General features: G+C 24.5%; 1 protein-coding gene across 1 annotated transcript in view; it reads left to right on the top strand.

Annotated features, from left to right (window-relative positions):
* The window catches only part of LOC136979553 (synaptogenesis protein syg-2-like), a 270903-nt gene that overhangs the window by 107334 nt on the left and 145127 nt on the right, over nucleotides 1-18442 (top strand). The gene's annotated exons all lie outside the window — the stretch shown is intronic.

Here is an 18442-nt window from a genome sequence, read left to right as displayed (position 1 = left end):
TAATTTTACGAAATAATTTAATAATTCTTTTATTAGTTTTTCTTAACAAATTCTAAACAATAATTAAAGTGAAAATAAAATAAATTTTTAAAATTATTCAAATTAAAATACCTTAATAGTAAATTTCATTTTTATAATTAAAAACTTTTATTCTTAAGAAAAATTAATTAATGAAAATTTAATGTTCTTGTATTACCCATAAAAAATGAGAGGGAGGAAATATATCTATAGAGATGCAATAATTACAAGTAATTTAATGTTAAATTTCTATAGTTACAGATGGTAGCTGTGGCAACCACACACAAATTAAGGTGATGAATATTTTTTTTACCAAAGAAATTATAGGTTTAGAATAGATCAATTCAATAACTTTTCTTAATTTGTTCAGGGATTAAACAAAATTGATCAAAGTACAACATTTTAGTATTGTTTTTAGATATATTTAATTAATGTTTAGTCAGAAACTTTATATCAGAAAGCATCGTAATTATAATGCAATATTTTTAAATAATTATTTTGTTGAAATATATCCATTTAATCTGATGATTTAACTGTTTAAAAATAAACGATTAAACGATTTTAATATATAATATTTTTATTATAATATTATTAGTAATATTACATAAAATTTATTTTAATATCAATATATAAATTGATTATTTATAATAAGATGTTTCATGTGTTGAACAGTGGGGAAATATATAATTTCTAATGTTTTGAAAAGCAATATAAACACATAAATTTGAATTTATCATAATTAACTACAAAACATTAGTTTATATTTATAAGTAAAATGTGTATGATTATATTTAAAGCTTCTAAGTATATTTTTTTTACAAAATAAGTTAAATCAGTTATCTTATTATAAATTAATATAACATAGTATAAGTTATGTACTGTATGTATACGTATAACTGATTAGTTATTATAACACGTAACTTATAATATATATGAATATTAAAAATATTAAAGTAGTTCTTTCTAGAGTGATGGAATATAAACAGAATATTAAAATAAATGACAAACACATGAATGTAAATAATTGAATAAATAAATTTATAAATTAAACTAGGATAATTGAAATTAATTAATTAGTAAAGCTTATAGAGCAATTAACTTAAAACTATATAAATTAACGAAGTTTAGTTCTTCAACATCTAATTTAACAAAAGAAATCTTTTATATTTTTATTAATTTTTGCTTCATTCAAATTTTCTTTGATTTTTCCATCTGTCATCAATATGGACTTTTTATCTATGAGCAGAAACATTTAAGTAGTCAATTTGATAAAGTAAATTTTATAAAAATTTCATGCAGAACGTTACTGATAATGTTAAAAAAATTAAAACTGATTTAAAAGTAAAGCTCAGAAAAATGACAAAATATATTTAAAAAATGATTACTGGAACCCCTAAACGGATCAATATATAAATATATTTGTTAATAAATATTATAATTAAAAAAATATAAAGAATTATTACTCAAGTAGATCGTTTTATAATGAAATATTAATTTAATGAAAGAATTTATAGAAATTATATTGTTTTATATAGGGATGGAAGCAAATTTTTTGAAGAAGGGGGATCATTTTTACAAAACCACATTTTGTTCTTCGTGTGAAACAAATTAGTCTAGTGTTATTTATACGAACACTTCACAAATTTACTATTTGCATAATATACGGTTTTGTTCGAGATTTACTACTTCCGCAATTTAATAACTGTAGGGCGGGACGATAGAATGCAATGAATGAGAAACAACTGCAAACATCGCAACTGCAAAATGCAATTAACGTAATGATGGTTTGACGACATCGCAAATCTAATTTATAATATTTTGTGTGATTATACGATAGCTACTGTTTATAAAAGTAAACCAACAAATATATATAATAACTAATAATAAGTACAAATTTAATCACAACAAGATCACAAAATCACGATCGACACTTAAGAACTTTTATACTTATTAGTTTCAGTTTAAAACTTTAAATGAATTTTTTGTACAAATTTACTTGAAATAAAATATTGTATTAATAAAACTTTGACTAATATAATCAAACGTCGATATAGCGTTTTCCTAAATAAAGCCAGCCTGGAAAAGGATCAATAAATACTCGTGAACAGATCTTTTCCATAAATATTAAATAGAGACAGACCCCTGCAGCATATGTGAATTACTAAATCCATGATTGTTGTATTGCAAATGACATTGTTATCTTCAAATCACGTGACTATCAAATTCTCAAACTCGTATTATATTATATAGACCTCATTAATATAAATAATTCTTATAGTTTAAAATATTTCGATTTAGCATCAGTCTCAGTAGCAAACAAACGATGGCGCTAAATCGAACTTTGTATTTTATACAAATATAAATTTCAATCCTATAACTTTATCCTTAATAATTAAGTTTGTGTCCACCGAAACAATCGAAATCTAATGTATTTTATAATTTTAAATGATTGATTTATTATACCAAATTATCGAAATTATCGAAGAAAAAATGATTAATTATCATACTTATATCAATTTTTAACAATAATCTGCTAACATATGTGTATATAATGACGTTTTCGACACCTGTTCGGTAACAGATGCTGCCTAATAAGTAAAACTTAATGACATATAAATGACAATTAATCAAAGACTAATTTATTGTATATATAACTATAATCAATTTATTAAAATATAATGAAATCAAATATTCATTAATATATTATTTTCTTTTAATCGGTAACTGATTAAATATTTTACTGTGATATAAAGTTGATAAAATATTTTAAAGTGAATTTGAACTGTTAAGGTTCATTGATAAGTGTTATAAATATATTTTATTTCCATTTATAATGAAAAATAATTATATATGACCTATGATATCTTATATATAAAGTTATTTTTTAAATTTATTTTGAGCGGTTTGATCTTTAATTGCAGTAATTCAATTAATAAAGACGAGAAAGCAGGTCAGTACAGATAATCCGTCAGAAAACAAATTCAATTATTTTAATAAAAGATAAATATTTGAATTAAATTATTACTATTGAAAAAATAGGATATATAAAATTATAATAATCGATTTTTCTTCTTTTTAAATTTTGGATTAAAAATAATGGAATTTAGGGGCTCTTGGTGCTCCTAAAGTTTTGATCTCGTCAAAAAGACCTTTCAAAGAGCCTTTAAAAAGTTTAAAAAATGAGGAAAATTTAAATATTTTACAGGCTTTTAGATAATCTAGACATCATATACACTCAAACCTGTTTTTGTGCGGTTTTTTTTGTGCGATTTTTTTATACGTGCAATGTGTTTTGTGCAATTATTTTTGTGCAGTATACCAATTTGATTGAAATTCATATACCGCACACAAAAAATTACACAAAACAAATCGCACAAAAATAGACCGCACAAAAACAGGTTTGAGTGTATTCCATTGCTTTTACAGGATAGTTTTGACAGGATAATAAGTATATACAACGAGATTTTAACAACCTTGATAGTTGAATTTCCATCTAAACCATTGTTGAAATACTAAAGACAAAAACTGTCAAATATTTTTATTATTTCATGACAAAAATTTTCTAGTAGACATGGAATCGTGCATCCTCGTAGCTACTCGCAAACACATATCAAAATAAATAACAGTTAGTATGTAAATTGAATGCTCCCTGCTGGATACTTTGAAAATTTTCAAATATAATTTCTAATCTATTCACTAATGTAATGTAAATTACTACTATCACTGGCATTTGTTGACTACGAATTTATGGAAATCAATGAAATAAACGCAATAATTATAGTTGATCAATGAAAATTTATAAATGCAATTATGCTATGGCACTTATAATTTAAAAAGGGGTTAAGAAGAGAATAATCGAGAAGGTAATTTGTAATTTTAAATCATAAGTTATAAGAAACAATATTCACAAGCAACGACATATTTATATAATGTGTAAGCCTTATAAAAGAGCATTACATTTATGGGGCCTCAAAAATATTTGTTGTATTTTTTGTGTATTAAGAAAAATCTTTTATTTCTTGTTGAATTTTATTTTAAAAAATACTACTTATAGTTTTTAACCATATTTCGGTTTCTTTTAATATACCAAAGACTTCGAAAAGATAAGTGGCTCAGGTCTGTTTTGACTTCTGAGATGTCCGGAGAGAGATCAATGTATTTATTATAAATTGCAGAATATCCAACAACACAGAGACGGGTACACAGAAAGCTACAGGGACTTAAACTCTCCCCATTAGCAAAAGAAAAAAATTAAAATTTATTCTTCGAACTTCAAAATGTTGTTTTAAAAAACATTTATAATGGCAAATATGGTTTATCGGACCATCCATAACACATTTTGCAAAAGCTAATAAAATATACATATAATTATTTAAATATTTAAAATTTTTCTGTCAAATCTTCTTGAATGTTTTTGAATTCGAAACTTCAATTGCGTAATGATAAATTACTGAATATTCTGTACAACATAAAGTACGCTGATTTTTGTCTGGAGACTTTTTGTAAATTTAACATTATTTTGACACTTTGTCATTAGAAAAATGTAAGGAAGATGTCAAGTTGACGTAATAAAGCACTATTTCGAATACTTTATAATGTTCAAAGCGTCATTATTATTTGTTGTATTATTTATGTATACAATTACAATCCATAATTTATCTACATATCAATATTACAAATTTTAATATTTTTCAGTTCTCATTAATAATAATTTTTGCAAACAAATAAATTTGTTCCGTAAAAACTTTAAAATAACCACCATGTGACTTGAAATCAGTAAAAGTTCATTTATTTTGTCAAAACAGTGCATACATTTTAAGTCAATTTGATGCCATTCTTACATTTTTTTTATAAGGGAAAGCGTAAAATGACACCAAATTTACTTAATAGTGTACGAAATGAATGAACTTTATGTAAATTGTTACTTTAAAATAGTGTTGTCACAAAATATCGAATAATATATATTTATTAATCAATATTATCTATAAATTTCATATTCATTGTAATTTATCTATTGGAAAGAGAATTGTTGAACTATTATAAGTTTCTTCTTAATTTAACTATCTTAAATAGTTTTTGCTACAATAATTTTTAATAAATTTATATTTATGAAAATTAAACTTTACGATTATACTAATAGTAAATATTAGTAACTAAATATTGTTTTAATATGCATAAAATAATCATTAATATATTGCGCTGTAAAGAATTTACTTTAATAAGGATTATAATTGCTAATCATCGGTTCTTTCATCAGAGAAAAATTGCTTAATGAGCAATCTTAATGAGGTATTCAACTCTTAGTGGCAGACCGCAGAACAACAATACTCAAGGCAATTTGTCAATCAGAAACACAGTTGTTAACGATAAGAATAATAAGCATTAAATTCTAATTTTCCTAAGGATAAAAATTAATTAATATTTCTCGAAAATAACTTGATGATAATCTGATAGAAAGATACGTTCAATATTGCATTTTATTATGATTACTGATTAGTAATCTGTAATCTTTGATTCAAAGATTTTATTAAGTCTTAATTTGGTAATTCAGAATACTGGATGGCATAAAAATCAGTTATCCGTATTTTATTTCTTATATGTCCCAGCAATACCTGTAAACATGAATCACGAACTGAATTCGTTAAACCGTAAAAATTTAAGAAGAAACGGTCATTTTGAATAATTTTTATAAAGTTTTGTAAGTAATAAAGTATTTGAATAAAGCAGCAATTTAATCTTTACAATGATTAACTGACTTTTGGGCAACTTTGTACTTTTTTCTTCAATATCAAGTAACGAAGAAAAATACAATTGGAAATTACTATTCTAATATCCTAGACATCTAATTGCTACGTTAGCAGTTTAATTATTCGTTAATTACAGTTGAAAATATCGGTTTTTTACGTTTAAAGATATTGAAATTCATAGCTTTTTATAGCTAGCGACTATGGAACAATTAAAGAGAGTATAAAATATGCAATAAAAGTAGAATTAAGTAATTTATTCTTATATTATAAATCATATTATTATAAATTTATGACAATTTATTAAATTTTATAGATTTATAATATAATGTTATTTTTATATGTGTCGTGTTTAATTTCTTATTCAGATCTGATGTTTAAGTATATTGCATTTTCTCTCTTCTTTCTGTCACAAGATAATACTTGTATATAACAATATTCCAAATATTCGATAATGATAACAATCTTCAAATTTTTGTTTCTTTATACAATAATTAGACTTATATATATATATATATATATTACAATGAGTAATTATGAGTAATTCCATTAATGAAGCATAAGGGACAAAGATAATAAGCTAATATTGGCGATAATTGTTGTCGTAACAGATTATATATTAATTTAAATTCCCAAAAGTTTACTTTAAGGTTATATGAATTCAAGGGTAAAATCAGGTGAGATGCCTATAATTTTATAAACGCATATAAGTAGCTTAACTGTGGGTCTGAGAGGAAATAAATAAAAAACGCATATACGCATATATAACTAAGTGTTATATTTTAATAAAAGAAAACAAAGTTAAATAAAAACTAGACATAGCACGGTAGCAACGAAATGATACTTGTACGCTTTGGGCAACTATCTCGCAGCTCTGGGGAGTTGCCTAATACTTATAGGTAAGATACTTATATTATTTAACGTTTAACTCAATAAAAATTTTGCGTTTTTGTACTTTATACACTCATTACACTCTGCAACATACATTTTAATGTATATGTTTTCTGCATCTATTTTTTACGCATCACATATCGAATCTAATCTGCTTTACTTGTCTCGATTTCGTAACTTAATTATATGATAAAGAAGTGGTTTTTTCATTTTTGAGTATATACCATTGAATTTGATTTGATCCAAGAGCTCGCTTTGCTAAATTACTATCTTTAAGACTTCTACGAAGAGTACAATATGGAACGTTAAATTATTCGCTTGCTTGATAGAAATTTACTCGATTAGTATGTAATGTTTCAGCCAGAACAGCTAAGCCTGTTCGGTCCATTTCCCCCTATTCGCACCAGTTTCCTTTCTTTTGTATTTAGTAGGTATCTGAAATTAATAAACTTAATTAAGTTCATAATAAAATCTTTCAGAGAAAATACACATCTCTCCCTTAAATCCAGAAGCCATCTCACTTAAACTATACAAGAGATGCCAAGTTCTATATCTGAAATTAAAATTATTAGGAGAGCCTCAATCTTGGACTATCATATCCGGCTAACTCTATTTTTACATGTAACAAATACCATATAAATATATTTGAATTCCGGAATCTTTTATATAAATCTGAATGCCACAAAAAGAAAAAAAATACAGAGACATGAAAAACAGAAAATTAATTTTAACAAAAAAATCGGTAAAACAGCCATTCGAAAAATAATGAAACACAAGGACGTTATGCACAGTCACCATTATTGTGACTAGTGATGTTCTGTACTAACAAGTAAGTATTATTTGAATTAAAAAACTTCTAGGCATCTCATCCGGTTTTACCCTATTATCTAATTAAGAAATATCAACTTTCAGGGTAGGATCATTGCGATTTCATTCTTTGTTGAACAAGAGAATTATTTATGAAGCTGTTTCATTTGCAAAACGAAATGAAAAAAAAACAGCTTGTTTGTTTGTAGAGAAAATAAATAAAGCAGACTGGATTTTCCTTCTTTATGCCTACAAAGCAGTATTATTAGCAATTTTTCTGATTAACAGAGAGAAATGAGGCCACAATGATTTTACTCTAGAAGGTAACACTTTGCAGTTACTTAAAACTTATTTAATTATTATCAATTTGAGGCAAATAAGTAAAAATTAAAAAGAGTTAATGAAAAACAGTCACTTTGGTATTTATTTCAGACTTTAAAATATATAAGTATAGTTACTAGAAATTACGTATTTGTATTTATTTCAAGCGATATTAATCATAATCTTCTTCGATGATTAAAGTTACATTAATAAATTTAATAATAATTTAAACAAAATTAGTGATTTTTAAAAAATCACTAATTTTGTTACAAATTACAAATTGGCTTCGATAACTTCGACACAAGAGCACACAGCAGAGTTGAATTTTTAAAACTTTTTTCCGCATAATATGTAAATTTGTTAAAAAAAAAAAAGCTCCGATATCGGTTAAATTTTAAAATGAAAACTTATATAAATCATAATAAATCAGAACAATACTAAAAATGTACGTAGAACATTTCAATGAAAAGCTAAGGATTAAGCTTGGTAGGACCTAAAAAATAAATTACAGCAGTGGTATATGTTTTAATATTTTATTAAGGCAAATATTAAATGTAATATTACAAATTTTAATAATACAATAATTAAACTACAAAGTAAGGCGATCACAAGAACAGATGACTTCCACGTCCGTTACACACATGTCCGGTCTAAAAAGTGGTGACCTTTCTCTCCTCTCTCCCCTGTCCAAGCTCTTCCTTCCCTTCGTGACCCCTCAGTTCTCCGAATTCTTGACCCTCGCAGATGTGGAGTTAATGGGGAGGGGTGCTAATGAATAGCAGATTTTAAACTCTGCTTACATTAAAACAACAAAAAAACATTTGCGATTGACAATTGAAAACATAAAAAAATTATATCAGAGTATATTAGAACTAAAACTGATAAAAAATATTCAATTTGAAATTTTTTATGAATATCGTTCTATTTGATGGGCTTTACTTTTTTAAACTCTTCTTAAATATGCCAATAAAATATTTACATATTTAATCGGAGAAGAGATTAAAAAAGGAATCAACCGTGCAGAGTGAATTTGTGTCCTTCATATGGTATAAACAAGACGAATTGTGAAGATTTCGATTTGCGTTTCAACTATGAATATTTTTAAATACATTTCCGTCTTGGTTTATTATTATTATTATATAATTTTCAGTTATACAGTTTTCCAAATTGATTTATTACTATAATGAATTACATAAGATAATATAAATACTGTTTTTTTTTCTTTCACGTTATGTAATTCAAAAAGAATAAATATTTAACACCATTGAAATTTTCATGTATATTCTAAATACATTATCCTTTTTCTAACTGAGATTATTCTTTATGTATCCACGTTATTTTTCAAACTATCAATTATGAATACGTAAAATATTGTTTTTATTATTTGATGCATTCATTTTATTATAATCTTTTATATTATAAATTTAGTCTTTTGAAAATTTTACGTTAAAATAATATATTACAATGTTTTTATTTCTATACAAATACAGAAGTATAATTGATTACTTACGTGAATTTATGATAAAAAGTACAAAACAAAAATGCGAATAAAGTAATACACTAAAAGTAATAATATAAATAGTTTACAATAATAGATAAAGTTATGAAGTTTATTTGAAAACAGTATGAGTATATTAAGCAAGTATTGGTTAGTTAAGCCATTTAGCATGTTATTGAAAGACCCTAATATATAAAGTACATGTCATGATTAGCATATATTATTTAACACCGAGGTTTATAATTTGGATGCTGTTTATTAACATCAGCCACTAAATTAGTAAATGCTCATTTATGTAATGACATCAGTATGAACTGAAAATATCAAAAGTGGAGCAGAATGCAACTTTGATAGTGATATAATGTAATAAAAATAATTGTTTCACATACATAAAAGAATCTCAACTTTAGCGAGTTTCAAAAATTGTAAATCGATTTTCTAAATAATGAATAAATTAATTTTAATTGTAACTCTGTATTAAAGAGTAAACAAAACAGTTAGATTTTTTAAAATTTGCACATCGTTATTTTGCTGTTAGCAAATTTACCAATAGAATTACAACTTTCGAAATAAGTGCTATTAATTAATGTCGTGATTTATTTTAAATAAAATTTCAGTTAAATTCTTTACAATACTTACAGAGATTTCAATCATATATTACACATACACGGAAATAATCTCTATATTTTGAAATATGATTATATGTTACGAGCAAAAATTATTATGAGGTTGTCACAATGCTGGGATGCAATTTTTAATCATATTTTTAATTTATATAATTTGAAATATATGCTCTCAGTTTTACTAGCATACATTATACATTTCCATCTTGTCCCTGTACATCATTCATAAGGACGGACAATTACACCAAGAGACAGGCAGACAATTACGAGTGAGAATTTATAGGTTTGTAATTTGAAAATTGCAGCCAAAAAGTACGCTTGAGATTTAAAAAACAAAAAATTTCAATTCAAAAATGTTCCTATTCTTTTTGATAAAGACTTGCTAAGAGAAAATAATATTTTCATTAAAATGTATAGTCCTAATCAGTTCAAATAAGAATAGTTTAAATAATATCATAATATTATTAGTGTATTATTTTATTATTTTAAGTGTCTTTCATACGTTGTAGTTATAGCAGATGGCCAACTTGTGACGTTTGTATTACTTTATTGTTTTAAACGTGTCTTGTATTGTTATATTTATGTATCTAAAATTGTTGATATTTTATTAGTGAATACTTAACGAAGAGAATTGTAAACGATTAATGCCAAATGTTAAAATTTCTTTGTATGATTTGGAATTGTAAATATGTCACTTTTGCCGAAGAAGTAAGTTATATTAAGATCTAAACTAGCAGTGTTAATAGCGGTTTAACTTACATGGTTTTATCTTTAAATAATTGTAAAATAACTAACGAGGGACTGTACGTCTGAAATGTACTATTAAAAACAAATTGATATATAGAGGTTTGTCTTGTGTCTGATGACGGTGGATAAATCCAGAAATAAAGAAGCCATTATAGAGCTCACCCATATAAATATCAAAATATTTTTAATGAGTTAAATATAATTAAAAAAGCCATTTGTCTTATTAAATATTGTGTATAACAAATATAAATTAAATAAAACCTTTAATTTTTACCAGGTTCAAATTTTACAGATTTTTCCGTGCTCTTTAACATATTCTAACTACTTAGTTGATATCAAAAATCCATATTCGAACCACAGCTGTAGAAGACAAAATAATGATTATCTGCGCAGTTAATATTGGAGCAGTCAGTCATAACAAGACACGTAATGAACCCACTCTTCTAAGATGATTGGCATATTCTGTATCTAACCCTTAAACATACTAAACATTTCTAATTTTCAGTTTGTATCAATGATTTTTAAGCTTATTTTTCACATTTTCTCTGGAAAATGTACTCTACACCTTTATAAATATAATTAGTTTAATTTCAAACACTATCCAACAGATATAGCACAATAAACAGAAATTACATAATAATATTGTGTCTCAAAAGTCAGTTAACTAAGATTATTTTATCGATTTTTAACCGTTCTAAAATAATTTTATAAATACAGTCAACTACATACAGCACCTTAATAGTATCATACTCCCAAAGAACCCAATGAGTACTTGTAATTGGATCCTCCCCATAAGTATTTAATAGAGAGCCCTTTAGTATCTATAAATTACTATGTGCGATTTTGCATTGATAAATTTATTTTATTGCCAAATCATATTACTTTTAAACTCAAACTCAAAACTGTGTGAAGACCACATTACCAGGACTTCACATTATTTGAAGGTACTTCAGTTTATCGCCACACTGAATTTACTGCAAATTTCAGAAGCGAATAAATGATAGTGCTAAATCGAAATACAACTATGTATCTTTGTTAGTCGTTGGGATTTCTTGCTTGATAACTATTTTCGGTTAAAAAAATATATAATGAACTATATACGAAGATAAGATGTAATTATATTGCAACAAATTTAAAATCAATTTTGGTCAAACACCATTATGAAAAGTTTTGACGCAATGCACCGCAGTAAAATTGAAAAATTTTTAAGTGAAATAGTTTAAATTAAGTTATTTAGTGGCTCTGTTTTAGTAAAACTTTATTAAAATTTAAATAGTGGTTTCTTTAATTAAGCACTATTACAAAAATAAAAATGGCATTTCAGATTTATAAGCTATTTCTTTATAATTAACAAAATCCAAATTAAAAATTATTATAAACTTTAACATTTATGATTTTATTATTATCTCACACTGTATATAATGTGACAGGAATATTTAGAGGGTTAAGATTAATAGATTTTAATGTTTAGAAATTTAAACTTTGTGATATCTTCATCTGAGTAATTCTATTCAGTATAGTCATTTGTGTTATTTAGAATTGTAAATAGTTGTTAATAGAACTTACTGTATGCATAATATTCTATAGAAATAAGCCAGAAACATATAAATTACCATTATTTATTTTAATGTCACAGAACAAAACAGTTATCTTGGATTTAATTCAAAATAAATAAGTGAAACTACAGCGGTTTTGTTTCTTAATAGCCCCATGAATGAATGTAAATTTTGCTTAAATCCGTTGAATACCTTTATATTTGTGCCAATATAAAGCATTTAAATTGATCCATTTTGAATTATAACGGCAAAATAAACAAAATTTTATATAATTTTTTTTTACATTTATATAAACATTAACTGTTTCTTTTAAATTTGCATCTAGAATATAATTTTAAAACATCGTAAAATCAATAAAATTAGAGATAAATTCTTTTTATTTTTCTCTGGAATCTAAAGAAACTATAAGTTACACGATTAAATGATTAGATTAAGAAAAAATTATAAAGTATATTAACATTATTTTTCTCTTTAGATAAATTTTATTATAAATAAATACGTTTATTTATCAATATCATCGTACAATTGAATAAGAAAATTTTAATGAATTTTTAACAGATGAATAACACTCAATAGATGAATACAATACCTTACATTTTTATTCGTTTATTTATATATTAATTCGTTATTTAAGTTTTGTAATGTTTTAACCCTTAAGACACTGCGTACGTCAGTTACACTGAAGAGTGCTTCTTGAAATAAGATTAGATCTTTATTGCAAATAAGATAATGAAATAAATGAAAATAATTTTATAATTATTAACACCTAATTATTAGAATATAAAGATGTTATTTTGTAATATTAAGTATTAAAATAAATTTTTCTTTAATGATTAAATGAATGCTTCATTTTTTTTTTTTGTAAATAAATTGAAATTAAAGATTCAGAAATCTATTTCTAAATTTCCTACTTAATACTGATTGAATAATATTGATATTTAAAAAAAATAAATTAAAAAAGTAATTTTAAATAAATCTTTACATTAATTTACTAGAATGTAATTGCAGTTTTACTTATTCAACTAACTTGTAAGTATAATGATTTTCACAATTAATGTTTTCAGAGACTTTAAAATAAAAAAATAAATCCTGAAAAATTGAATAAGATCATTTATTCTTACAAGTGAACATTTCTAAAGATGTCCTGTAATACAATAAAGAGATGAGTAGAAGAGATTGAAATTCAAATTGTTTTAATTTTCTAGTTTTGAATGTAAACTCACAAACGATAATCGTTTCTCTTAAATTGTAATAATAGATTTATGTGTCGTGAATGTAATTATCGCGTCGGATAATTTGCAGATTAAATTGATGACTTGAATGAAGATTAAACAATTAGACTACTTTTCTTGAAAACATTTTTCTATTACTTCTTTTCTGATGACGGTAAATATTTTAAATCTCATTTTAAGTAAATTAACAATTTTATTCCCCAAGAAATGATAAACGTTTGAAGTTCATTTATTTTATTTTGAGTTTTTATTCTTTTATACACATAAATATTCAGTTAACCGAGTTAATTCACTTTTTATCATGTTGCTTAACTGAACTTTGGGCTATCCTTTAATCTAAAACTATAACCTGTTTTATATTACTGTAAACTTAGTTTTTGATCATAATGATCATAGAAATGAAATCATTAATTTATTATTTTAATACGGATCACTGAGTTAAATTAAGTAAAAATAAAACGTATAAATGAAAAGTCATGTTAAGAAAACATTATTTTTCTGTTCTTTTAAATTATTCTGCTGATAATATTTTTTTTCAAATACATAACTTCAATACAAAAAAGTTTTCAATAATTATTTATCTTTATATTTTATTATTACAGAATAAATATAACATTTATTAGTGGGAACTGGGACAATCCCGGAAACAGGAAAAAGCCGAATACTAAATATTGTAAAAATTAATTGGTTAGTAGGACTGTCATGTTGCTGCATGGTTCCTATCACCATGTTGTAATGAATCACCTCACGTCGTTACGTTCGTGCTCTTTTGTCTGCTAAATACCTGTTGTAGATATAGGGTAACGCTTCTTTCCAAAGCTAATTAGAATCAAACATGGTCATCTGGACATAAATTTAGAGTCTAGAATTGTCTTGGGATTTATTTTATGGTATATTTACTTGGTTTTCCTCATAATACTTTACAATTTTAGGCATTCTATGGTCAGGAACAGTACCTAACCATAACGAACCTAAAAGTGTAGTGATTTAATATTTGAGATGTTTATTCTCTTTTTTATAAATAGAAGAATCTATCGTATTTGAGTTATAAATATGTATAAATAAATCATTTCATTTCTTTATTTTGTTTTTCTTTTGTAAAATTTTGGCTACATTCTAGCTTTCCATTGTTGCCCCAAGTACTGTCCATTATTGCCCCGTGCCTCGGGGGAAATACTGGACGCCGCACAGTTATTCGATTTTTTTATTTGTTTGGAAAAAAGTTACATTTTTAATGTCCTACATCATTGATTGGAATATTAAATTCTATAAAAAGTTTTCTCTAATGAGTCTCATGACACAGACTAAAATATATCTTGTGTCCGGGTTGCCCCAACCACTAATAATACACATTTTCTGTGCTCTGTATAAAAAAAATAAAACACTAGTATAATACACAGTACAAAAGAAATTTAAAGTATTTTTATCATTATATTTTTAAGAGCAAACATACGAGAAGTTAGAATATCTTTCTTTATTATTTTTTTTATGTAATTAGATTTAGTTTTTGAAAGTTAAATATAAAATGGATCGCGTTATAGAGTGTTTAAAATTAGTAATATTTAACATATTTAAAAAATGTTTAATTGAACTTGACTTATAAATACATAAATAATACTAAAAATTGATCAATAGAAGATTGAATTTACTTTTTCAGTTAAAAATTAGATTAAATAAAGTTAAGTTCCATCTGTTAGAAAGTTTTCTTTCAAATAAAAATTTATTAGGAAATCTTATAAATTTTTAATTATTAACAAGATCTTACAATCTTCAAATTAAGAGCGAACTACATGTTTTGGCATAGTTTGCCAGGTAATCGAGCATTGATGATTTTGGCTTCTTGCCAGAATGGACCTGTTTCGATTTTCGGATGGGCTTCAAGTGACTATCTTGCTGGTTGACATATCTCTCGAAGAAGAGGATTAGGTCAAGCAAACTTACTTCTGTCGATGAATGAACGATATCGCACTCATCATTAGTTTTGATAGGGTACATTCATATCATATCAGTGTTAAGTTTTCTTGCTTTCTATCTAAATAATATGTGTATATAATAATGCGATAATTTAACACTTATAATTTTATATTCTTTCTTTACAGTATAAACAAGTTAATTTGATTAATTAATTTATTATTTATTATTATATCATCAATAAAAGTTATATTAAGTTTACTATAAAACTTCTAATCAATATATTTAGCATTTTAGAATATATTTGATTATATATATGCGCGTGCGTGCGTGTGTGCGTGTGTGCATGTGTGTGTATTTAGAATGCGAATCAATTTTTCTCTTTCAAGTTCCATCATTGTCTAGAATTGATAATTCTGACTGGAAGATTTTATCTTATTTATTTGACATGAAAGTTGACCATTGACCACCGGGAAGAAAAAAACTGACCAGATTGATCACGGATTTATTTTTTCGTAAGACTAGCAATTCAGGAATGACATTGTTTCTTCAGGGTCCTAAATATAAATTTATGTGTATATGAAATATGTATATTAAAAATTGTAAATAATCATTCGATTTTATTTTTAAAAAGTAAGCGTAATTCTTTCATAAGATTAAGATACAGTTTTTATACATAAAGTATTCCGGTCTTGTTTCCAGCATTTTGACAAAGGTTACGACTTTTTTTGTCTTGTTATTTACAAAATAGACTACATAGCAAACAAAGTCACTACTTAAAAAACGAAAAACCTTATTCATCCACCAATTCACTTGTACACTCACGCACAGCCTATACTTCATACCCAACAAAGCATTTATAGTGAACTTCCATCTTTCAGCAAAAAATCTGTTTGCATTTAAAAGTAAGCTACACTTTCCAGACAACTATCAGAATTCCAATTTTTCTAAAAGTCACTATATATACCTAAAGTGACTTTTTTGTTTACTCAAAAATGTCAGATAAATCGATTGCAAAAAATAGTAACTTTTCTAACAATATGAGGGTTCATGAAACCGATACTTAAAAGAAAAATTCACAATATTCAGTCTATCCGTTCTGAATTATTGATTAATGGAGCAATTGGATTTCAGAATAAATAATTTGAATAAATTACAAAGGTAAAACTTTAATATTTTGGAAATATTAAAACTATTTTTTATCAACAAATATTATTTATAGTTTTATTTGTATAATCAGCAATAGTTTTACAATTATTCAGGTGGCCCCAAAAATCACTTAACCAGAAGAATCGCTCTTGCGAGGATTTTAGTTATACTTTGTTAAAGAACTGTAATTTGTGTATTAAACAAGAATAATGTCATTTTAAACAATTTTGGCAACGTTTTTAAGTAATAAAGTAATCAACAGAAAGAAATTTACTCTCTAAAACGGTGTAAGGACTGACTTTTAGTCCACCCTGTATATTGAATAAATAGAATATCAAATTTACAAGGATATTGTATTGAGCACTATGTACAGTGCACTAATGTATGTGGAATGTAATTTTCCAAATTGTGTTCGTTTGTTCTTATTAAACCAAAAAGACTATATTTATGTCAGTAATAGTAAATTCATTTATGGATTCTATATAAATACAATAGACATTGCATAAAATAATACATTCTTATTGAATGAATAAATCATCTTAAATGATAAAAAATATATAGAACATTGATTATTATAAGAAAATATATTACAGTGCAATTTGGAGTCTGTAGTATCATTTATTATATTAAAGCATAAGAGCAATTGGAATGATAATGAATATTTATTATAAAAATAAATTTATATATAAAGAATATTTTTCTTCTTATGTTTAACTACATGTATATATATATTATACTTGATATAATGATGTTGCTATTATTATTTTTTATATCCTCATCAATTTTTAAAGTTTCGGCATAGTATATAGATTATAACATTTTCATAAGCTCGACGAATTATATATGTTATTATACTGTACAGTAGAAACTCCATTAACCAGGGCAATCAATCGGAGATTCAATCAACCGGTTTCTTGTTATTCTACATTCATTTGTATGCAATCTACAAATTACAAATCAATTTTAAACAATTTAGCTTAAAGTTTTTATATGTAATTACTTTATATGAATTTTTTATTTTCTAGTTATGTTAATTACGACTGTGTTGTCAAATAAATGAAAATACAGTACTATAATTACGAATTCTGTGCTTTTCGATTATCCGAGCACACCATTACCCTGCATGATAGTTTCTACCATAAATAAAAAAGATATATAAAAATAATATATATATTATTTTTATATATCTTTTACATATATATATATATATATAATAGATATATATTATTATGTATATATATATATACATAAATTTTATAATTATTATAATATATTATAACAGTATTACTTAAATTTCTGTAGCTCATACTTAGAAACATATATAAGAGAAACATAATTTATTATTTTAATTTCTTATATTCTTTTTATTGTTATTTCAATTTTATGACGGGAACATCTACGGGAACATGTAAAAATATCGATTTATTTATAATTATTTATTTAAATACAATTTAATACAAATTTACATTCTAAAATTATTACATAACAAATAAATTATTAAATATTAAACTAATATTTTTTTAAAATAATTTTTATAATACCCTTTAATAAGTGTCAAATAAATAAAGAAAAATACATAAAAAGTTATCTAATATGTTTATATATTGTTTTGTATTATATACATTTGAAAAATAATAAAAACTTTTTTAATATTATTTGAAAACTTTTAAAAGTAACTTTTTATATAAAAATTTTTATTTTGTTATGGACTTACTTTAAGAAATATATAATATTTATATACAAAAATGTTTTAGAAATTTATAAACTTTAATACAGTTTTTAAAGTTTATTATAAATATTGTTGCTTATAATTTATGTAAAAAACATATATTCTCATTAAGACTTCAGTTAAAAGTGAATAATCTTAATTTAAATGAATAATAGTGCATATGAAGTGCATGAATACGATTGATAATTTTACAAATATTTAATTTATATAATAGCC

The sequence above is a fragment of the Centruroides vittatus genome, unplaced genomic scaffold (genome assembly GCF_030686945.1).
Source record: "Centruroides vittatus isolate TY-2023 unplaced genomic scaffold, ASM3068694v2 contig_628, whole genome shotgun sequence".
NCBI lineage: Eukaryota > Metazoa > Arthropoda > Arachnida > Scorpiones > Buthidae > Centruroides > Centruroides vittatus.
Note: the sequence above shows the minus strand (reverse complement) of the source record. Positions and strands in the feature narration are given on the sequence as shown.